The sequence below is a fragment of the Dama dama genome, chromosome 15 (genome assembly GCF_033118175.1).
Source record: "Dama dama isolate Ldn47 chromosome 15, ASM3311817v1, whole genome shotgun sequence".
Lineage (NCBI taxonomy): Eukaryota > Metazoa > Chordata > Mammalia > Artiodactyla > Cervidae > Dama > Dama dama.
In genome coordinates, this window is record NC_083695.1 from 59,991,768 (window position 1) to 60,017,566 (window position 25,799).

Below are 25,799 nucleotides of genomic sequence, written 5' to 3' on the forward strand. Positions count from 1 at the left end.
AGAAAGCATACATTATCTTAGCAAAATTCTTATCAAAAAATGGTGTTTCTATTTCTCAAATCACTTTGGTTCATTTCCCCGGCTAAAATTCCTTCGTTGAAAGTAAGTAGCAAACCCAAAATTGACATTATGTTATATATAAAATTTTATAAACTGCCTTTTTGTGTATTGTCTTTATCTTAAAACATTAGATAATTACCACCTCCTGTACCATTAAAAATTCACCCAAAAAACCTTGATTTTTAGGATCTGCATATTATCTCACTGAAGTATAATTTAACAGTTACTCTATTTTGAACATGGACATATTTTTCATTGTTTTATGTAAATAGTACTATGATGATTGGGCTTCCCAGGTGGCTCAGTGGGTAAAGAATCCCCCTACAATGAAGGAGAGAAGCAGGCAGACATGACTGGTCGGGAAGATCCCCTGGAAGAGGGAATAGCAATTCACTCCAGTATTCTTGCCTGGAGAATCCCATGGACAGGGGAGCCTGGCGGGCTGCAGTCCACAGGTCACAAAGAGTCAGACATGATGAAAGCAAATGAGCACGCACACACATAATGATTATCAGCATATTTAAATATTTGTTTACATTTTTTATTATTTCCTTAAGATACAGTCATAGAAGTTTCTTTACTGAGGAGTTGCATTAACTCATTCAAGCCTGTATACTACATGGGAAATGATTGTTAAATTGTACCACTGCCAAGAGCCAAATTGCCTGATTTGCTAGCAGGAAGAGAATGATTAGCAACTAACCTCCAGTAAACCACAATTTCATAAGATTATTGTTTGTTTTACTAAAAGTTGTCTCTTGATTGCAAGTCACTGGGAACCAATGATAATGAAAACCCTAGATGCATTTCATAAGTTTGTTTAAAGTTCACCAGCTTTGCCTATTCTGTCAGAAAGCCAAATGCATTTGGGTCTTTCATACAATCTCCCAACTTGCTTTTCAAAGACAGCCCTTCAATTCCTGCTTCAAGTGTCATGAGTCTATAAAGATCGAAATAGAATGTCATTTCCTTCAGGATATCACCTTATCGGGAGAAAAATACGCCAAATATCACCTTCCTCTGCTCTCTCACAGAACCTACTGTTTTCTGACATCAAACACTTCCCACTATGTTGATAGTTGTGTCCATGTCCCATCTGCCATACTCAGCTATATGCCTTAAGAACAGGATTCTTTTCCTTCACTTTATTGAAAAATAATTGATCTATATCACTGTGTAAGTTTAAGATATACAGCATAATAATATGATTTACATTGTATTGTGAAATGATTACCACAAAAGATTTAGTTAATATCCATCATCCCATATGGATAGGATAAAAAGAAATGAAAAAAATTTCTCCTTGTAATGAGAACCCTTAGGATCTATTCTCCTAACAACTTTCCCATACATCGTATAGGGGGAAAAACTATAGTTATCATGACATCCCAAGGATTTACTTATCTTGTAACTGGAAGTTTGTACTTTTTGACCACCTTCCTCCAATTTCTCTTGCCCTGATACCACCTCTAGTGATCACAAATCTGATCTCTTTTCTATGAGTTTGATAGGTTTCTTTTGTTCTCTTTTTTTTAGATTTCACATTTGTATGTGAGAGATCATACAGTAGTTGTCTTTCTCTAACTTATTTCACTTAGTATAATGCCTTCGAGTCCATCCATGTTGTTGCAAATGGCATAATTTCCTCACTTCTATGGATGAATAATATTTCACTACTCCACTCACAGTTTCTTTATCTATTCTCCCAATGGATGGACACAAAGTATCTCTATGTCTTGGCTATTTTAAAATAATGTTGCTATGAGCATAGAGGTGCAGTTATCTTTTTGAGTTAATGTTTTCTTTGAGGACAGAATCTTTTTTTATAATTTATTTTATTGAAGTATAGTTGATTTACAATGTTGGGTTAATTTCTACTGTACAGCAAATACATATATGTGTGTGTGTGTGTATACACACTTATACATACATATGGGGCTTCCCTGGTGGGTCAGACCCTAAAGAGTCCACCATACTTTCTTTTTCATATTCTTTTCCATTATAGTTTATCAAGATATTGAATATAGTTCTCATGCTATACAGTAGGACCTTGTTGTTTATCCATCCTATCTATAACAGTTTCCATCTGCTAATCCCAAACTCCCAATCCCTATGTCTCCCTCCCTCTTGACAACCACAACTCTGTTCTCCATGTCTGTGAGTCTGTTTCTGTTCTATAGATACGTTCATTTGTGTCATAATTTATATTCCACATATAAGAAATACCATATAGTGCTTGGAGGACAGAATCTTTGATTCATCCTCACATCTCCTAAAGTACCTAGAACTTTAACTGTCCAAGGCATAGAAAAGAGTCAGTAAATAGTGTTTGTAGATTTTAATGCATGAATAGTAATAATCCTAACTACACGTGATTTCATTAACAACTAAGCAGCAGTATATAGTTCCACTATAAAGACCAAAAAAAATAGTTTTTACTCAATTATTTTGAGGAACTTTTCCTCTCTGAATGTAAATACTGCCTTGATTTAAAAAACAAACAAACCACCCAGTAGCCTATTTTGAGACTTCAAAACCCAAATCAACTGGTATGATTCAACAAAAAATAAAGTAAAATTCAGTTAATCTGATTTTTATATCTAGCTTTATAACTGAGTTTATCTACATCATGGCTGAGAATAAGCCTAATTATAATGCCAAATAACAAAATTAAGTGATTTTTTTTCTTTCTAAATTAGTTTTTTCTTTTGGAAACTTTAGTAATAGTCCTTAACTATTTGAGACATGAATCTGACCACCAATGACCATTTTGTCCTTTTTTCCTTTAACAATAAGGTGGGTGAATGGATAGATAGACGATAAAGCTAATACAACAACATGTTAACAACCATGTTATTTAAATCAGGGGTTGGTAAACTTTTTCTGTAGAGTCAGATAGGAAGGAAAGTTACGACCAACATAGATAGCATATTAAAAAGCAGAGACATTACTTTGCCAACAAAGATCCATCTGGTCAAGGCTATGGTTTTTCCAGTGGTCATGTATGGATGTGAGAGTTGGACTGTGAAGAAAGCTGAGAGCCGAAAAATTGATGCTTTTGAACCGTGGTGTTGGCGAAGACTCTTGGCGAAAGTATGGCGAAGTCCCCTGGACTGCAAGGAAATCCAACCAGTCCATCCTAAAGGAGATCAGTCCTGGGTGTTCACTGGAAGGACTGATGCTGAAGCTGAAACTCCAGTACTTTGGCCACCTCATGTGAAGAGTTGACTCATTGGAAAAGACTGATGCTGGGAGGGATTGGGGGCAGGAGGAGAAGGGGCGACAGAGGATGAGATGGCTGGATGGCATCAACAACTCGATGGGCATGAGTTTGAGTAAGCTCCGGGAATTGGTGATGGACAGGGAGGCCTGGTGTGCTGCAGGCACATGGGGTCGCAAAGAGTCGGACACCACTGAGCGACTGAACTGAACTGAACTAAACAGATAGTAACTACTTAGGCTTTGTAATCCTCATGGCAATGACTCAACTCCGCTATTGTAATGCAAAAGCAGCCAGAAACAATACATGAACTAATGAGCACTTTGGCCACCTGATGCAAAGAACTGACTCATTGGAAAAGACCCTGATGCTGGGAAAGATTGAAAGCAGGAGGAGAAGAGGACAACAGAGGATGAGATGGTTGGATGGCATCACCGACGCGACGGACAAGTTTGAGCCGTTGGTGATGGACAGGGGAGCTTGCTGCAGTCCATGGGGTCTCAAAAAGTCAGACACGACTGAGCGACTGAACGGAACTGAACTGAATGAGCACTGGTGGCTTGATTGGTAAAGAATCTGCCTGCAATGTAGGAGACCCAGGTTGGGAGACCCAACCTTGGGTTGGGAAGGTCCCCTGAAGGAGGGCATGGCAACCCACTCCAGTATTCTTTCCTGGAGAATCCCATGGACAGAGAAGCCTATACAGTCCACAGGGTCACAAAGAGTCAGACCGGACTGAGCGACTAATACACAATGAGCACAGCTGTTCTGATAAAATTTTATTTACAAAAACAGGCAAGCAACTGGATTTGACCCATGGGCTGTAGTTTGCCAACCCCTGATCAAAATGATGGATATATGATTATTCACTATATAATTCTTTCAACTTTTTTACATCTTTTAAAGCATTTATAATAAAATGTTGGGGAGGGAATATGTCTATAATTATCCAAAGGTTTTAATTACTATACAAATGTTTAAATATTAAAAGCTCACATATTGTTCCCATGCTTTTGTTCTTATACATGCTCTTTGGTATAGCCTTCAGATGGTAAAAGTTAAATATCAAATTTTCTGAAATATCCTCAGTTTGGGGCATTAAAATCATCCTGAACAGGAATGACTGATTCAAAATAATTAATCCTCAGAATAATTAGTCCTCAGAAATAGCAAAAGGAAAAATTGTCTCCCTACTTTTCTCCCCCAGTGATTTTCCACTTAATTTTGACCTTTCCTTTCCTATTAGGGAAGGGGAGATACATGTTTTTGTAGCACTATTATTTTATATACAGTGTATGTACCTTTTTCCAGGCTTTTTTTGAAACTTCCCATTATCTAAAGCTGACATTGTCTAGAGCTGACAGCAGTGATTTTCACATCATGTTACTTTCCTTTGAATATTTCCATCTACATGTTACTTAATATATATTGCCCTCTACATAGCATTTAAAATAATTTGACATATTTTCATTTTCTTCACAATGTGGTTTTTTTAACTGCTTTTCTGGCAGTTGTAACACTGGTTACTTTAAAAAATTAAAAGGAGTCTATATTTGAGGTGTTTATAATAGGAGCTCTGCTAGACAAATCAAGATGATAATCAGATCATAAGACACCCTTTAGGATCTGTGTAGCCTTCTTGTGGTTAAAGAAGAAAAAAAAATCTGTTTTCATAGTCACTGGCTTAACTCATAATCCAAACCAGACATTAGGAAAGAATCATAGTGTATTCGTCCTTGACAGAATTTTTCTCTAGCCTATGAAGCAGTTCTGACCTTTGAGACAACCTTTCTCCATAGAAGACAGAAAATGGGAATGGGGAGGAAAACAGTCTAAGTTGTGGGATCATTTCAGCTACCATAGTTCCCAGAGCATCTCTGTAACTCCCAGTTCTCCTGGATGCAAACAATGCCTGCCTCCCAAAACTGAGAAACCTGCCCAGCCTTCCTGGCACTTAGCTGTTTTATGAAGACCTCGAGTGTAAGATCCAATGGGTCTCCCCAGAGAACCTAGCCATCTCCTGTGCTGCAGTCACCTGTACTAGGCATCTACAGTCACCCACCTTGTTCTAGTTTAGTTCAGTTCAGTTCAATTACTCAGCCATGTCCGACTCTTTTTGACCTCATGGACTGCAGCACGCCAGGCCTCCCTGTCCATCATGAACTCCCGGAGTGTATTCAAAGTCATGTCCATTGAGTCAGTGATGCCATCCAACCATCTCATCCTCTGTCATCCCCTTCTCCTCCTGCTTTCAGTCTTTCCCAGCATCAGGGTCTTTGCCAGTGATTCAGTTCTTCCCATCAGGTGGCCTAAGTATTGGAACTTCAGCTTCAGCATCAGCCCTTCCAATGAATATTCAGGACTGATTTTCTGTAGAATGAACTGGTTGGGTCTCCTTGCAGTCCAAGGGACTCTCAAGAGTCTTCTCCAACACCACGGTTCAGAAGCATCAATTCTTCAGAGCTCAGCTTTCTTTATAGTCCAACTCTCACATCCATACATGACCACTGGAAAAACAATAGCTTTGACTAGATGAACCTTTGTTTGCAAAGTAATATCTCTGCTTTTTAGTATGTTGTCTTGGTTGGTCATAACTTTTCTTCCAAGGAGCAAGCATCTTTTAATTTCATGGCTGCAGTCACCATCTGCAGTGATTTTGGAGCCCCAAAAATAAAGTCTGCCACTGTTTCCATTGTTTCCCCATCTATTTGCCATGAAGTGATGGGACTAGATGCCATGATCTTAGTTTTCTGAATGTTGAGCTTTAAGCCAACTTTATCACTCTCCTCTTTCACTTTCATCAAGAGGATCTTTAGTTCTTCTTCACTTTCTGCCATAAGGGTTGTGTCATCTGCATATCTGAGGTTATTGATATTTCTCCCAGCAATCTTGATTCCAGCTTGTGTTTCATCCAGCCCAGCTTTTTTCATGATGTATTCTGCATATAAATTAATTAAGCAGGGTGACAATATACAGCCTGACATACTCCTTTCCTGATTTGGAACCAGTCTGTTGTTCCATGTCCAGTTCTAACTATTGCTTCCTGACCTGCATACACATTTCTCAAGAGGCAGGTCAGGTGGTCTGGTATTCCCATCTCTTTAAGAATTTTCCAGTTTGTTGTGATCCACACAGTCAAAGGTTTTGGCATAGTCAATAAAGCAGAAGTAGATGTTTTTCTGGAACTCTCTTGCTTTTTTGATGATCCAGCAGATATTGGCAATTTGATCTGTGATTCCTCTGCCTTTTCTAAATCCAGCTTGAAGTTCACGATTCACATACTGTTGAAGCCTGGCTTGGAGAATTTTGAGCATTACTTTACTAGTGTGTGAGATGAGTGCAATTGTGTGGTAGTTTGAGCAACCTTTGACATTGCCTTTCTTTAGGGTTGGAATGAAAACTGACCTTTTCCAGTCCTGTGGCCACTGCTGAGTTTTCCAAATTTGCTGGCATATTGAGTGCAGCACTTTCACAGCATCATCTTTCAGGAGTTGAAATAGCTCAACTGGAATTCCGTCACTTCCACTAGCTTTGTTTGTAGTGATGCTTCCTAAGGCCCACTTGACTTCACATTCCAGATGTCTGGCTCTAGGTGAGTGATCACACCATCATGATTACCTGGGTCGTGAAGTGGCTGCCCAACTACCACTTACTAAGTATGAATTTTGATCAGATTACTTAACCCTGTTGTGATGAGTGGATAACATCTCCTAAGACATATCTGCTTCCTAATACCTAGAACCAGAGAATGTTACCTTATATGATCAAGTTTGTGCAGGTGTGATTAATTAAGGATCTTGAAATGAGGAGTTTACCCTGATATCTAAATGGGCCCAAAATGCCACCACAAGTGTCCTTAAAGAGAGAATCAGAGGGAGAGTAGATGCCACACAAAGATGAAAAAGCAGTATGAAAATGGAGGTACAAAAAGAAAAAGAAAATGGAGGTACAGATTGGAGTGATGTGGCCACAAGCCAAAGGATGCAATAGAAGTTTGAAGCTGAAAGAGACAAGGAACAGATGCTCCCCTGGAACTTCCCAAAGGAACCAGTCCTGCTGGGATCTTGAATGCAGGCTTCCAGCCTCTGAACCATGAGAGAATATATCTTGATAGGATATATCTCTATTGTTTCAAGCAACCAACTTTGTGGTCATTTGTTACAGCAGCCATGAAAAACTAATACACCCTCTAAGCCTGTAGAGGCTTCATATGTTAAACAGAAATAATCTAGGCTATTTTGATAACAAAAATTAACAAATGCAAAATACTCCCTTAATCTCTGACATATAGTAGGCATACAGCACATAGCAGCTATTGTTTCTATGATAAATATCTTCATTATTTTTTAATATGAGTAAAGAAGTGTAGGCAGCTTATCCTAAACCCAACACTGCTGTTTTAAAAATTAGTCACACCAAACACTCAGTGTTTCATTTTCATATGGGAAGAGCTGTATACTTATTTATAGTTTTTATCAAAATACAATCTTTCATCAAAATGCTGTCTTCTATACTGTTGCTATATTATTATGAAGTGCCAGATCTATTCATGCCAATAATTAAATAAGCCATGTTGCATTTTTCCAAGTATTTAATTGTACATTTTACCATAAATTACATGTTTAAAATGGAAAATAAACGGTTCCAGCTGTTTTGAGGACAGCAAATCTAAATTCAAGCTGCTGAATTCTGGAAGAACTACAGATTTTTAAGTAAGCTATAATTTTTTAAAAACCAATGTCAACTCTTACTTATTCAAAACTTTAACATTCACTGAGATATAATTAAGGGAAAGTGGGAGTTTGGGGCCATTAAAGACTGCTTTCCCAAACACAGAGTGTAATGTGTAGGGAAGTAATCATTCATATAACATGATGGTTAAGGAACTGTGCTAGGTATTAGAGGATACAAAGGTTGAAAAAGACAGAGCCTCTACATTGGAGGGACTCACTGGACAATGAAGGACATAGAAATATAAGCAGATAGATTAAAATTCAGAATAATATTGAAGCAAATATTTATGAAATGTCTACAATGTGCCATGCCTGTGAGTTAAGTCACTTCAGTCGTGTCCAACTCTTTGTGACCCTGTGGAATGTAGCCCTCCAGGTTCCTCTGTCCAGGGGATTCTCCAGGCAAGCATACTGGAGTGGGTAGCCATTCCCTTTTCTAGAGGATCTCCCTGATTCAAGGATCAAATCCCCATCTCCTATGTCTCCTGCACTGCAGGTAGATTCTTTACCCACCGAGCCACCTAAGAAGCCCCTACTATGCCGGATACTACTAACTATTTACATGAGTTAATCTCATTTAATTCTCACAACCCTATGAAGTGAGGTTTTAGGAGGTTAACTCCCCAAAGGTCACATAGCTAGTTTAAGAAGAGACCTCTGTCTTAACCACTACCAAAGAGATATACTGTGAGAACACAAAAAAGAAAAAACTTACTGTATCTGCGGGAAGTGAGGAGGTTTCACCCTAGAAATACATTTAAGCTGGATCAGAATTGAATGGGAGTTAGGAGGAGTTTTTTAACGGGGAGAAAAAGTCAAAAGGCATCCAGAAGGAAAGAAGATCCTGTGCAAAAGTGAAGCATCAAGAAAGGGCTCTTTTTTCAAAATGGCTAGAGTGCCAATGAGGTTTGGTGGTCAGGAATAGTACACTGCACACAAATAAGGACATCAAATGATTAAAGTCTTTGGAGAGAGCGAGGATTTGATTTGCATTTTAGAAAGATGCCTGAGGATCCATGTGGGGAATAGAGTACCCAAAAAGAAGTTAAGGGACTTCCCTGGTGGTCCAGTGATTAGGACTCTACGCTCCCAATGCAGGGGGCCCGGGTTCAATCTCTGGTCAGGGAGCTAGATCCCACATGCCTCAACTAATACCCAGGGAAGTCAAATGAATGAATAAATAAATTTTTTTTTAAAAATATCAAGTCAAGCCTGGAGTCAAGGATTTCTAATTCAAAATGGGCATCAGAACTACAACCTTGGATGGACTCACAGGACAGTAAAGGACATAGAAATATAAACAGATAGATTAAAATTCAGAGTCATAGTTTTAAAAGATTCTCCAAAGAATCGTCTTTTCAACAAATGTTACTGGAAAATTTGAATACCTGTATGCAAAAAAAAAAAAAAAAGAACAGCAACAACAACCAATCATACTTTCTATCATATACAAAGATTAACTCAAAATGGATCATAGACCTAAATGTAAAACCTTAAAGAATAAAACTTTAAGGAGAAAACATAGAAGAATGCCTTTCTGACCTTGGTTTGGGCAAAGATTTTTTTAAGTATGACATAAAAACACAATCTATAAAAGAAAAAATTGATAAATTAGACTTCATCAGAATTAAACATTTATTCTACAAAAGATACTGTTAAGAAATGAAAAAGACAAACCACAGACAAAAAGAAAATATTTGTAAAGCATATACCTGACAAAAGATTTACATCCAGAATATATAAGAGCTCTCAAATTCAACAGCAAGAAAACAAATAAACCAATTTTTTTTTTAGTGGACAAAAATATTTAAACAGACATTTCACCATTAAAGATATATGAATGGCAAATAAGCACAAAAGATGTTCAAGAAAAAACCATATGTTCAATATCACTGGTCATTATGGAAATGGAAATTAAAACCACAATGAGGCATCACTATATATACATTAGAATAGTTGAAATTTAGAAGTCTGACTGTACCAACTGTTAGCAAGGATGTGAAGGAACTGGAATTCTCATATAATGCTGAAGGAAATGCTAAGTAGCACCGGCCATTTTAGAAAATTGGCTCGTTCTTTAAAAAATTTTTTTCTCGGTTTTTCCACTAGTGATTATTTTGTCTGTTCTAGAACTTCACCTAAATGAAATTGCACCACATGTACCATTTTGTATAAAGCTTCTTTCACTCATCACAGTACCTTTGAAATTTATGTGTATTATTGTATATGTCAGTGGTTCTTTCCTTTTTACAGCCGAGCAGTATTCAGTTGCGTGAATAAACCATAGTTTGTTTATCCAGCCCCTTATGGATGAACACCTGGGCCATTTCCAGCTTAGGGCTATTATGAGTAAAGCTATGAATGTTCTTATACAGCTTTCTGTGAATCACATTTTCATTTCTCTTGGATAAATGCCTAGGAATTAAATACCTGGATATAATGTAAGTGTTATATTTTCTTTTGTATTGCCAGAACATCTCCCAAAGTGGTTGTACTGTTTTGGATTCTTACCAGCATTGTATAAAAGTTCTTGTTTTGGGTGAAGCAGAGGTGGGGATTGACTAAGCACAATTATGAGTAACTTTCTGGGATGCCAGATATGTCCTATATCTTTATATGAGTTTGGGTTACACTTGTACAAGCATTTGTCAAAACTCAGCAAAGATATAATTTAGTGGACATTTCATTGTACAAAGATATTGTATCATAAGAAAAATCAGTAAACAAGTATTTAATATGATATGCTTACTGAAATATTTAGGGCTAATTGTATTGGTACTTGCAAATTACTTTGTGATGCACCAAAAAAAAGTAGATTGATAGACATCTGATAAAACAAGGGCATAAAATATTAATGATACAATTTTATAGTCTCTATAAAGGTGGATGATTTCCTGGTGGTTCAGTGGTAAAGAATCCTCCTGCCAATGCAGAAGACGTGGGTTTGATCCCTGGATCAGGAAGATCCCCTGAAGAAGGAAATGGCAACCCACTCCAATATTCTTTCCTGGGAAATCCCATGGACAGAGGAGCCTGGTGGTCTACAGTCCATGGAATAACAAAAGAGTTGGACATGACTTAAAGGACTAAACAACAGCAATAACGGTGGACACAGAAAGTCTTTTCAACTTCACTCTCTATTTAAAATATTTCAGGCCAAAATACTAAAACTAAGTAAAAGGTAAAGCAAATCTACCCTGGTGCTGCTGCTGCTAAGTCGCTTCAGTCGTGTCCATCTCTGTGCCACCCCGCAGACGGCAGCCCACTAGGCTCCCCCATCCCTAGGATTCTCCGCTATTCCAACTCTACTCGTAGAAAAATGAAAACATATGTCCACACAAAGACTTGAACACAAATGTTCAAAGTAATTTTCTTTGCAATGACAAAAAACTAACAATAATCCAAATGTCCACCAAGAGGTGAATGGATAAACACAAGGTGGTATAACTACACAACAACAATAAGGAATAAACTACAATATAAATATGTGTAGCTCAAAATAGCCTTGCTATCTGAAATAAGTCAACCCCCCAAAACAAATTCCTACTGTATGATTTCATTTATATAAAGTTCTAGAAAATGGAAACTAATCTATGGTGACAGAAAGCAAAACAATGAATTGCCGGGGGATAGGGTGTGGGAGGCTGTGGAGCGTCAGGGATGGGGAGAGAGTGGAGGATTGCAAGTGGGAATGAGGAAACTTCGGTGCTTGATTGTGACAATGGTTTCACAGTTGTGTACATATGTCAAAACCTATCAGATCCTAAGCTTTAAGTAGGTGCAATTTAGTGTATATCAATTGTGCCTTTAAAAAGCTGTTTTTAAAATCCTAAAGAAAACATTGATGATTTTAATTCAGCAGTATATTTTCAAATATTTTAATCATGTAAGCTTTATGCAATGAATGCAAAGATTATATAATATTTTAAAGTATTTATAAGCTAAATTAATTTTTCACATTTTAATATTCATTTATTTATTTGACTGCACCAGGTCTTAATTGCTGCATGTGCAATCTTCAATCTTCATTGCAGCACGTGAGCTCTTAGTTTTGGTATTTGGGATCTAGTTCCCTGACCAGGGATAGAACCTGGACCCCCTATACTGTGAGCACAGAGTCTAAGCCACTGGACAACCAGGCAAGTCCTTAAAGTAAAGTGAAGTGAAGTGTTAGTCACTCAGTCATGTCCAGCTCTTTGCGACCCCATGGACTGTAGCCCGCCAGGCTCCTCTGTCCCTGGAATTCTCCAGGCAAGAATACTGGAGTGGGTAGCCATTCCCTTCTCCAGGGGATCTTCCCGACCCAGGGATCGAACCTGAGTCTCCTGCATTGCAGGCAGATTCTTTACCATCTGCACCACCAGAAGAGCCAGAGAAGTCCCTAAATTATATTAATTAGTTTACATTTAAATTTTCAGTTAACATTTTTAGAGCCTGATTTTTTTATTCTAGGAGAATTTCATAAATATTCCATAAAATGATTTTTTAAAAGTCTCTCACGCTGATATCCAAAATGGTATTAATGATAAAATACTAAGTGGTTTCCTATAAAGCCAAGAATGCCCACTATTACTACCTTTATAGTTTCTTTTAATTAATCTAGCATTTCTAACTAATAGAATTAGATAAGTAAAATGAATAAGAGATATAAATATTCAAAAAGAGGTGATAGAAAGTTCATTATTTATAATAGATGAACTGGTTTTCTACCAGAATTTACAAAAATAAATGAAACACTAGTGGAAGAAATTCCAATAAGTTGGTGGCTGGTTGCAAAACATACCAAAATAATGGTTTTCATATATTGTAAAATATTTCAGCATACATTTATAATAAATATACAGATCTAATATAAAGAAAACAAGCATTTACTGAGGGGCATAAAGGAAACCTGCAAAACTGCAAGATGTGTTATGTTTCTGGACTAGGAAGACTCTGTGGTAAGATGTCAATTCTATAGAAATTAATCCAAAGCAACACAATGAAAATAAAATCACCAACAGAATTTCCTTCCAATTTGACGTGATTCAAAATTTCATTTGCAAGAATAAGCATACAAGAAAAAAAAAAACACAGAACAATATAGAAGGAATATCGGTGAAAGGAAACCTGTCCAACAAGCTAACAAAATGTGTTTAAGAAGCCACAATAATGTAAATGTTGGGCTGAAATTTGGGCACTCATAGATCAGTGAAACAGAATTTAAAGCCCAGAAAAAGACCCAAATATGATAACTGTACCATCTCAAATCAAATTAAATGATACTCTAAACACAAATCAAAAGAAGTCAAAACATGAAATATGAAAACTGGTACCACCAAAAAAAGCCCTTTAAATGGATTTCTAACAGAAACACACACACACACACAAAGAAAAGACAAAGTGTGAGGAGAAAAATTTAATAAGACAGAAAAGTGTTACTCAAATATAAAAGAATCCTAAAAAAATGTGTTTCACTAGGAAAACATGCAAAATCATAAACAGTGCATTTTTTTATAATTGACAGATAGTTGATTTACAATGTTGTGTTAGTTTTTAGGTGTACAGCAAAGTGACTTAGTTATACATATACATATATCCATCCTTTTCCAGTTTCTTTTCCCATACAGCTTATACAGAATATTGAGTAGAGTTCCCTGCACTATACAATAGGTCTCTGTTGCTTATCTATTTTATATATAGTAGTTTGTATCTGTTAATCCCTAAAACTCCTAATTTATCCCTTTCCTTCTTTCCATTTTGATAGCCATAAATTTGTCTGCTATCTCTAGGAGTCTATTTCAAACAGTGTATTTTTAAGAAATACAAGTGATGAATAGACAAAGAACAAATACAACATTTCTATTAATCTGAGAAATGCATGTTCATAAGGTAAAGATATTTCCACCTGTCAAACGATCAAAGAAAGATAGTATCAAAGCATAATAATAGTAAATATTTGCGAAAGTGACTTTGCATTGCATTTAACCAATGGGAGGCATCAGCAAGAGACAGGAAGCAAGAGAGAGATTGGAACTTTTATTTTCCGCATCTGGGCCGTGGTTCGCCATGCTGTGCTTCTGTTCCTACGGCCACAGTACCTGTCAAATGACCCTTCTCTCACAGTACAGCTCCCAGCAGGTTCCAATAACAGCTCCCTCCTCAGACTCAAGCCCCAGAGGCCTAGGATGGAGAAGTTTTCCTGAGACACCTACTATCTAGAGGCATTGTATCTGCTGGTTTCTCTAACCCTGGCCTGGTACCTCTGTAAAAGCTCCCTCTCTTAAACTCCCTTTAATAACCTCCTTGAGTGTGGTTTCCTAGCAGAGCTCTGACTGATATACAACTCTACAGTATGAACCTGTTTAAATCTCCATATGTGTAAGCACACGCGGGAATAAATTTAGACTGAGACATAGGTAGAGACACCCCAAAAAATATCAGAATGTATATTTACCAAAATCTGTCAGGACAGATAACTTAGAAATACAAACACATATACACATATATTTCTATGAATATAAATTCAACAGATAATAAAGAATGTAGGAAAGAATCAGTCAAAAATAGTGCCATTGCTTTTCTTTTTATTAAAAAACTTCATTTAGGCCTTTGCTACACACAGACTCTATAAAAACTGCGTGTTAAAAAATAGAACTTTAAGAAATGGAAATAGAAATGAAAATTTACACAATTTCTTAGGGAAAGGACTTTATAAGTTCCACAGGGAGCTTGGGAGGGGAGAGTCTGAAGAAGATGAATCAATTTAACATTTAAAAATGTAATTTCTACTGACCACAAATAACTAAATGAAAATGTATACAAAAACAGAACACATACAAAAGACAAGCAAAAGATTCATATTATTAATATTTAAAGGATAATGGTGAGTGAGAAAAGGGTAAGAAAAGAAAGTCTACAAAAGAGGTGACAATTTTCATACCTCCATTCAAAATGTTCAAGCCTCACCTGTTGCAACACCTCCTCTCCCCTATGTCTGTTTCTTTGGCTTAGAATTCTCATTCCTTCCCACCCCATTATCCTAAAACCCCACATCTCCACCAACTCTTGCCCTCTCCACTCACCTGTGCAGGCAAACATCTCACCCGGGAAATCCCCAGCCAAGACTCCCCACCCCTACCCCTAGGCCTGCTCCCAAGCAGCTGGTATATCTGGGAATATCACACAAATTGCATGGACTCATCTCCCTTTAAATTAGTCACCAGCAATCTCACGTGGCCCAGAAATCCCAATAACTGCCCTGGTAACCTTGCTTTCCTACTTTTTAAAAAAATTATTTATTAATTTATCTAGGCTGTGCTGGGTCTTCATTGCTGTGTGGGCTTTTCTCTAGTTGCAGAGAACAGGGGGCTACTCTCTAGATTTGTGCGCAGGCTTATTGCAGCGCACAGGCTTCTATGCACTTCTTATTCTGTGCACAGGCTTCTCTTGTTATGGAGCATGGGCTCTAGGGCTCTCGGGCTTCAGTAGCCGTGGCATGCAGGCTCAGTTTGTGTTTCCCAGCTCTGGAACACTTGCTCAGTAGTTGTGATGCATGGGTTTAGCTGCTCTGCAGCATGTGGGATCTTCTCAGACCAGGGATGGAATTCATGTCTCCTGCATTGGCAGGTGGGTTCTTTACCACTGAGCTACCAGGTAAGCCCTTGCTTTCCTACTTTTAAAGGCAGTAATTTCATTTGAGATCATGTCTACCAACTGGATCCACTTCAGTGTCTTGCATTCACGTTTCAATCTCCTTCCATCTTCCCGCTTTGCCGACCCACTCTAATAAATTTTTTCATACTCAGGATTCCAAATTCCATACATCCCTATCAATCCTGATCTTATTCAGCCTCTCAGTTGACCATATCCTCCACGTTGAAACACCCTTCTCTTCCTATTCCGTGAAACTTCACCTCCTTAATTTCTTTCTTTCTTCCCTGCTTGCTCTATCTAGGTCTCCTCTTGGGTAGCCTTCCCTTCTCTTTCTTATTACTAAAGAGTGTGGAGTTATTCCAGGCCTCTCTTCAGAGGTCTTTTCACTCTATAATGGATGATCTCACCCATTATCGTTTATTCCAATTTCAATTCTCTGCTATCAAACCCCAGATTTTTATCATCAAACCAGGTTTCTATCCTGACCTCAAGATTCATATTGCCCCTTGGATATCTCACGAGTCTCTCACAGCTAATAATGTCCAAAACAGAACTCATTCTTTCTAAACCTCCATCCAAGCTTGTTGCTCTACCTCTCAGTAAATGACACCTCCGTTAACCAATAACTCCAACCAGAAACTTGAAAGTTATGATTGCTATTTCCCTCTTCCTTACTCCCCAAATCTAACTCCACCAATTCTTGCTTATTCTGCCTCCAAAATATATCTTAAACCCATCTTCTTCTGGTATTGGGCCCCATCCATGCCACCTCTGTTTCCCTTCTTGACTACTTTTGTAACTTTCGACTGATCTCTCTTTGACTCTTGCCCCTCCCAATCTATTCATCACACAAAGGCCAGGAAAAAATATTCTTGAAATATATAATCCAAACTCTTCAGTGGCTTCCTATTAAAATTATTGTAAAAATCAAAAGTCCCCACAATGATTCTACACAACCTGGCTTCTTGTACATTTTAGGCTTCATCTCATATCCTTTTCAATGTCTTTTTCTCCTCTAGCCACTCTGTTCTTCTTTCAGGTCCTCAAATGTATCAAAACTTCCCACTTCAGGAAATTCACTTGTGTTTTTCTCTCTACTGAACTGGCTCTTTGCCAGTCTATCTCTTACTTATCCTTCAGGGTCTCGGGTTAAATGTCATTCCTTCAAAGAGGCTCTCCCTGACCACCACCACCCTCAACCTCAAGCAACCCCATAGACTGTAGCCTACGAGGCTTCTCTGTCCATGGGATTTTTGAGGCAAGGGTACTAGAGTGGGTTGCTATTTCCTTCTCCAGGGGATCTGCCCAACCCAGGAATTGAACCCGGGTTTCCTGCATTGCAGGCAGACGCTTTACCCTCTGAGCCACCAGGGAAGCCCTCAACCTCAATTAGATCTCTCTAAATGAACTTACGGTTGCTAGGGGGGTGGGGGGATGGGGGAAAAGATAGGAAGTTTGGGATCGACATGTACACTCTGTGATATTTAAAATGTATAACCAACAAGGACCTTCTGTTTAGCGTAAGGAGCTCTGTTTTATGGGGCAGCCTGGATGGGAGGGGAATTGGGAGGAGAATGAACACCTGTATATGTATGACTGAGTCCCTTTGCTGTCCACCTGAGACTGTCACAAGGCTGTTACTTGGCTATACTCCAAAACAAAATAAAAAGCTTTATTAAGAAGTTTTAAAAAAATAAAAAAATAAATTAGGTCTCTCTAGTATACCATCTTGTACTTTGCCTTTGTCTAGTTTCCCTTGGTTTGTTATGAATCTATCTATATGATTATTTCTAGTATGTTTTCCCACCAATCCAGATCTTAACCTGCATGAGAATAGGTGCCAGGGAATATTTGCTTGACTCATCACTTTTCTATATTCGGCACTCTGCCAGCACCTGGCACATGATCTTGGGTGTTTTTTCAACAACTGGATTAATGAATACACGAATCATTGGCTCAAGCCTCATTCTATAACTCCCTTCTCAACCACCCTCTCTGCTCCACCACACCAATAGATTTCAACACATGCTTTCCAGTTCACCACCAAGTGCTGTATCTATAATCACACTGAAAAACAGCCTCACTGAACTTCTTTTGGATTCTTTTTCTTTACTTTCATTTATTTATTTTATTTATTTATTATTTTTGGCTGTGCTGGGGCTTCGTTGCTAGGTGCAGGCTTTCTGTAGTTGTGATGAGGGTGGGGGGGAGGGGGGAGGATTACTCTCTAGTTGCGTTGTGTAAGATTTCATTGCAGTGGCTTCTCTTGGTGCAGAAAATGGGTTCCAGGGATCATGGGCTTCAGTAGTTGTGGCAGGTGGGCTCTGAGTTCAGGCTCCCTAGTTGTGATGCACGGGCCCAGTTGCCCTGCAGCATGTGGAATCTTCCCAGACCAGGGATTGAACCCATATCTGCTGCATTGGCAGGTGGATTCTTTTTTTTTTTTTTTCATTTTTTAAATTTATTTATTTTTTAATTTAATGATAATTGCTTTACAGAATTTTGTTGTTTTCTGTCAAACATCAGCATGAATCAGCCATAGTTGTACATACGTCCCCTCCCTCTGTGCTGTGCTTAGTCACTGATTCATATCTGACTCTTTGCGACCCTATGGACTGTGTAGCCCGCCAGGCTCCTCTGTCCGTGGGGATTCTCCAGGCAAGAATACTGCAGTGGGTTGCCATTTCTTTATCCAGGGGATCTTCCAACCCATGGATCGAATCCAGGTCACCCGCATTGCAAGTGGATTCTTTACCAGCTGAGCCAAGAGGGAAGCCCAAGAATACTGGAGTGGGTAGCCTATCCCTTCTCCAAGGGATCTTCCCAACCCAGGAATCAAACTGGGGTCTCTTGTGTTGCAGGCGGATTCTTTACCAGCTGAGCTACCAGGGAAGCCCTTCCATTCTTCTAATAATTAGAAATGTTGATATCTTTTCATGTGCCTGTTGGCCACCTGTATGTCTTCTTTTTTTTTTTTTTTTTTTTTAGTTGGAGGCTAATTACTTCACAACATTTCAGTGGGTTTTGTCATACATTGATATGAATCAGCCATAGAGTTACACGTATTCCCCATCCCAATCCCCCCTCCCACCTCCCTCTCCACCCGATTCCTCTGGGTCTTCCCAGTGCACCAGGCCCGAGCACTTGTCTCATGCATCCCACCTGGGCTGGTGATCTGTTTCACCATAGATAGTATACATGCTGTTCTTTTGAAATATCCCACCCTCACCTTCTCCCACAGAGTTCAAAAGTCTGTTCTGTATTTCTGTGCCTCTTTTTCTGTTTTGCATATAGGGTTATCGTTACCATCTTTCTAAATTCCATATATATGTGTTAGTATGCTGTAATGTTCTTTATCTTTCTGGCTTACTTCACTCTGTATAAGGGGCTCCAGTTTCATCCATCTCATTAGGACTGGTTCAAATGAATTCTTTTTAACGGCTGAGTAATATTCCATGGTGTATATGTACCACAGCTTCCTTATCCATTCATCTGCTGATGGGCATCTAGGTTGCTTCCATGTCCTGGCTATTATAAACAGTGCTGCGATGAACATTGGGGTGCACGTGTCTCTTTCAGATCTGGTTTCCTCAGTGTGTATGCCCAGAAGTAGGATTGCTAGGTCATATGGCAGTTCTATTTCCAGTTTTTTAAGAAATCTCCACACTGTTCTCCATAGCGGCTGTACTAGTTTGCATTCCCACCAACAGTGTAAGAGGGTTCCCTTTTCTCCACACCCTCTCCAGCATTTATTGCTTGTAGACTTTTGGATAGCAGCCATCCTGACTGGCGTGTAATGGTACCTCATTGTGGTTTTGATTTGCATTTCTCTGATAATGAGTGATGTTGAGCATCTTTTCATGTGTTTGTTAGCCATCTGTGTGTCTTCTTTGGAGAAATGTCTGTTTAGTTCTTTGGCCCATCTTTTGATTGGGTCATTTATTTTTCTGGAATTGAGCTGCAGGAGTTGCTTGTATATTTTTGAGATTAATCCTTTGTCTGTTTCTTCATTTGCTATTATTTTCTCCCAATCTGAGGGCTGTCTTTTCACCTTACTTATAGTTTCCTTTGTAGTGCAAAAGCTTTTAAGTTTCATTAGGTCCCATTTGTTTAGTTTTGCTTTTATTTCCAGTATTCTGGGAGGTGGGTCATAGAGGATCTTGCTGTGATTTACGTCGGAGAGTGTTTTGCCTATGTTCTCCTCTAGGAGTTTTACAGTTTCTGGTCTTACATTTAGATCTTTAATCCATTTTGAGTTTATTTTTGTGTATGGTGTTAGAAAGTGTTCTAGTTTCATTCTTTTACAAGTGGTTGACCAGTTTTCCTAGCACCACTTGTTAAAGAGGTTGTCTTTTTTCCATTGTATATCCTTGCCTCCTTTGTCAAAGATAAGGTGTCCATAGGTTCGTGGATTTATCTCTGGGCTTTCTATTCTGTTCCATTGATCTATATTCCTGTCTTTGTGCCAGTACCATACTGTCTTGATGACTGTGGCTTTGTAGTAGAGTCTGAAGTCAGGCAGGTTGATTCCTCCAGTTCCATTCTTCTTTCTCAAGATTACTTTGGCTATTCGAGGTTTTTTGTATTTCCATACAAATTGTGAAATTCTTTGGTCTAGTTCTGTGAAAAATACCGTTGGTAGCTTGATAGGGAGTGCATTGAATCTATAGATTGCTTTGGGTAGAATAGCCATTTTGACAATATTGATTCTTCCAATCCATGAACACGGTATGTTTCTCCATCTGTTTGTGTCCTCTTTGATTTCTTTCATCAGTGTTTTATAGTTTTCTATGTATAGGTCTTTTGTTTCTTTAGGTAGATATACTCCTAAGTATTTTATTCTTTTTGTTGCAATGGTGAATGGTATTGTTTCCTTAATTTCTCTTTCTGTTTTTTCATTGTTAGTATATAGGAATGCAAGGGATTTCTGCGTGTTAATTTTATATCCTGCAACTTTACTATATTCATTGATTAGCTCCAGTAATTTTCTGGTAGAGTCTTTAGGGTTTTCTATGTAGAGGATCATGTCATCTGCAAACAGCGAGAGTTTCACTTCTTCTTTTCCTATCTGGATTCCTTTTACTTCTTTTTCTGCTCTGATTGCTGTGGCCAGAACTTCCAACACTATGTTGAATAGTAGTGGTGAGAGTGGGCACCCTTGTCTTGTTCCTGATTTCAGGGGAAATGCTTTCAATTTTTCACCATTGAGGGTGATGCTTGCTGTGGGTTTGTCATATATAGCTTTTATTATGTTGAGGTATGTTCCTTCTAGTCCTGCTTTTTGGAGAGTTTTAATCATAAATGAGTGTTGAATTTTGTCAAAGGCTTTCTCTGCATCTATTGAGATAATCATATGGTTTTTATCTTTCAATTTGTTAATGTGGTGTATTACATTGATTGATTTGCGGATATTAAAGAATCCTTGCATTCCTGGGATAAAGCCCACTTGGTCATGGTGTATGATTTTTTTAATATGTTGTTGGATTCTGTTTGCTAGAATTTTGTTAAGGATTTTGGCATCTATGTTCATCAGTGATATTGGCCTGTAGTTTTCTTTTTTTGTGGCATCTTTGTCTGGTTTTGGAATTAGGGTGATGGTGGCCTCATAGAATGAGTTTGGAAGCTTACCTTCATCTGCAATTTTCTGGAAGAGTTTGAGTAAGATAGATGTTAGCTCTTCTCTAAATTTTTGGTAGAATTCAGCTGTGAAGCCATCTGGTCCTGGGCTTTTGTTTGCTGGAAGATTTTTTATTACAGTTTCGATTTCCTTGCTTGTGATGGGTCTGTTAAGATCTTCTATTTCTTCCTGGTTCAGTTTTGGAAAGTTATCCTTTTCTAAGAATTTGTCCATTTCATCCAAGTTGTCCATTTTATTGGCATAGAGCTGCTGGTAGTAGTCTCTTATGATCCTTTGTATTTCAGTGTTGTCTGTTGTGATCTCTCCATTTTCATTTCTAATTTTGTTAATTTGGTTCTTCTCTCTTTGTTTCTTAATGAGTCTTGCTAATGGTTTGTCAATTTTGTTTATTTTTTCAAAAAACCAGCTTTTAGCTTTGTTGATTTTTGCTATGGTCTCTTTAGTTTCTTTTGCATTTATTTCTGCCCTGATTTTTAAGATTTCTTTCCTTCTGCTAACCCTGGGGTTCTTCATTTCTTCCTTCTCTAATTGCTTTAGGTGTAGAGTTAGGTTATTTATTTGGTTTTTTTCTTGTTTCTTGATGTAAGCCTGTAATGCTATGAACCTTCCCCTTAGCACTGCTTTTACAGTGTCCCATAGGTTTTGGGTTGTTGTGTTTTCATTTTCATTCATTTCTATACATATTTTGATTTCTTTTTTGATTTCTTCTATGATTTGTTGGTTATTCAGAAGCGTGTTATTTAGCCTCCATGTGTTTGAATTTTTAACAATTTTTTTCCTGTAATTGAGATCTAATCTTACTGCACTGTGGTCAGAAAAGATGACTGGAATGATTTCAATTTTTTTGAATTTTCCAAGACCAGATTTATGGCCCAGGATGTGATCTATTCTGGAGAAGGTTCCGTGTGCACTTGAGAAAAAGGTGAAGTTGATTGTTTTGGGGTGAAATGTCCTATAGATATCAATTAGGTCTAGCTGGTCCATTGTGTCATTTAAGGTTTGTGTTTCCTTGTTAATTTTCTGTTTAGTTGATCTATCCATAGTTGTGAGTGGGGTATTAAAGTCTCCCACTACTATTGTGTTACTATTAATTTCCTCTTTCATACTCGTTAGCATTTGCCGTACATATTGCAGTGCTCCTATGTTGGGTGCATATATATTTATAATTGTTATATCTTCTTCTTGGATTGATCCTTTGATCATTATGTAGTGTCCTTCTTTGTCTCTTTTCACATCCTTGATTTGAAAGTCTATTTTATCTGATATGAGTATTGCAACTCCTGCTTTCTTTTGGTCTCCGTTTGCATGAAATATTTTTTTCCAGCCCTTCACTTTTAGTCTGTATGTGTCTCTTGTTTTGAGGTGGGTCTCTTGTAGACAGCATATATAGGGGTCTTGTTTTTGTATCCATTCAGCCAATCTTTGTCTTTTGGTTGGGGCATTCAACCCATTTACATTTAGGGTAATTATTGATAGGTGTGGTCCCGTTGCCATTTACTTTGTTGTTTAGGGTTCACGTTTATACAACCTTTCTGCATTTCCTGTCTAGAGAAGATCCTTTAGCATTTGTTGAAGAGCTGGTTTGGTGGTGCTGAATTCTCTCAGCTTTTGCTTATCTGTAAAGCTTTTGAATTCTCCTTCATATCTGAATGAGATCCTTGCTGGATACAGTAATCTAGGTTGTAGGTTATTCTCTTTCATTACTTTCAGTACGTCCTGCCATTCCCTTCTGGCCTGGAGGGTTTCTATTGATAGATCAGCTGTTATCCTTATGGGAATCCCTTGGTGTGTTATTTGTTGTTTCTCCCTTGCTGCTTTTAATATTTGTTCTTTGTGTTTGATCTTTGTTAATTTGATTAATATGTGTCTTGGGGTGTTTTGCCTTGGGTTTATCCTGTTTGGGACTCTCTGGGCTTCTTGGACTTGGGTGGCTATTTCCTTCCCCATTTTAGGGAAGTTTTCAGCTATTATCTCCTCGAGTATTTTCTCATGGCCTTTCTTTTTGTCTTCTTCTTCTGGAACTCCTATGATTCGAATGTTGGGGCGTTTCACATTGTCCCAGAGGTCCCTGAGGTTGTCCTCATTTCTTTTGATCCTTTTTTCTTTTTTCCTCTCTGCTTCATTTATTTCCACCATTTTATCTTCTACCTCACTTATCCTATCTTCTGTCTCCGTTATTCTACTCTTGGTTCCCTCCAGAGTGTTTTTGATCTCATTCATTGCATTATTCATTTTTAATTGACTCTTTTTTATTTCTTCTAGGTCTTTATTAAACATTTCTTGTATCTTTTCAATCTTTGTTTCCAGGCTATTTATCTGTAACTCCATCTTGTTTTCAAGATTTTGGATCATTTTTATTATCATTATTCTAAATTCTTTTTCAGGTAGATTCCCTATCTCCTCCTCTTTTGTTTGACTTGGTGGGCATTTTTCATGTTCCTTTACCTGTTGGGTATTTCTTTGCCTTTTCATCTTGTTTAGATTGCTGTGTCTGGAGTGGGCTTTCTGTGTTCTGGAGGTCTGTGGTTCCTTTTTATTGTGGAGGATTTACCCAGTGGGTGGGGTTAGACGATTGGCTTGTCAAGGTTTCCTGGTTAGGGAAGCTTGCGTCAGTGTTCTGGTGCGTGGAACTTGATTTCTTCTCTTTGGAGAGCAATGGAGTGCCCAGTAATGAGTTTTGAGATGGGTCTATGTGTTAGGTGTGACCTTGGGCAGCCTGTATGTTGATGTTCAGGGCTATGTTCCTGCGTTGCTGGAGAATTTGCGTGGTATGTCTTGCTCTAAAACTTATTGGCTCTTGGATGGTGGTTGGTTTCAGTGTAGGTATGGAGGCTTTTGGACAGTCACTTATTACTTAAAGTTCCATGTAGTCAGGAGTTTTCTGGTGTTCTCAGGTTTTGGGCTTAAGTCTCCTGCCTCTGGATTTCAGTTTTATTCTTCCTGTAGTCTCAGGACTTCTCCAACTATACAGCACTGATGAGAAAACTTCTAGGTTAATGGCAAAAAGATTCTCCCCTGTTAGGGACACCCAGAGAGGTTCACAGAGTTACATGAAGAAGAGGAGAAGGAGGAGGGAGATAGAGATGAGCAGGAGGAGAAAAAGGGGGACTCAAGAGGAGAGAGACAGATCTACGCAGCTGTCTGTTCCCAGAGTGTTCTCCGTAGCCCAGTCACCTACAAAGATTCACAGAATTGGATTGGGAAGAGAAGGGGAAAGGAGGAAATAGAGGTGTTCTGAGGTAGAAAACAGAGAGTCAAGATTGGGAGATAATAATCTTCGGTTTAAAAATAGAGCTTCTCTTCTTTTTTTTTTTTTTTTTTTTTTGTAAGGTTATAGTGTATTGAAAATGAAAATTAAGGAGTAGTAGAGGAGTAGTAGAGGACTTTAAAAGAAATAAGAGAAAAAGAAAAATAGAAGATAGAAGAGAGAAAGGAAAGAAAAAAAAAGAAGAAAAAAGAAAAAAAAAAGAATGGCATAGACTTTTACACAGTAAATATGTCATCTGCTTTCTTTTCACGGGAAGGGAAAATTAAAATATTTCCCATCTTAAATAAAAAGTCTGAGTCTTAGAAGCAACTAATATTTGTACCTGTCTCTTCCTTCCCTCTTAGAATATGGGTCTGAAGATATAATGCTCAGGGCTGTGGCAGCTACCTTGTGACAATTAGTGACAGGCATGAAGACTAAAGTAAACTCAATGAGAATAATACAATGGAAAGACAGGAAAACCTAGGTCCTGGTGACATCACCGAGCCAGTGAATAAGCCTATAACTGCCTGTTTCCAGTGCTCTTACTAAGGAAACAACAGATGTGCTTACAATTTAGGCTATTGTTAGTTAGGTTTTCCTTTATTAACAACCAAATGAAATCTAATTCTTTCCATTATTTTATGAATGAGTTTGTGAGGACAAATGTGTTTTTCTTCTATGTAGAACAGTCTGGATAAGAAAACGGAAGGAAAGAGGGAGAGACGAAAGGGAAAAATAAACTCAGCTAACATGGATGAAATAATCCTGGAAGTGGAGTGAATTACAGGAAGGATAAAGAAGCAAATATACATATATATTGTCGAATATCTTCCCCACTCATTACCTAGTCTCAACTTCCTCCAGTCTGTCTTTATCTGAACCTTCCACTCATACATAAAGATCATGAACTAAGTCACTGCTTTCATAAATCTGTGGTAGTGATTTCACACCATCACAATAAAACCTTTAATGACTTCTCATAACCTATGAGATAATATTACTTAGCACTCAATGATTTTAAAATTCAATCACACCAATACATTGAATTTATCTCCTACTCTTTCCTAATTTAAATCTTCCCACTCAAAAACAAATAGATAAGAACAAACCCTCCTTACTCTTCTCTTATTCTTTATTACATCTAAGCCATGATCTCCCCATTCCAAGTTGGTGGATAATGTAATAGACAAGTAAGTAGGTCTTTAAAACACTAGCAAAGCAGAGGAGAGAGAGAGAACATCAACTATAATGAATTTATCCAGA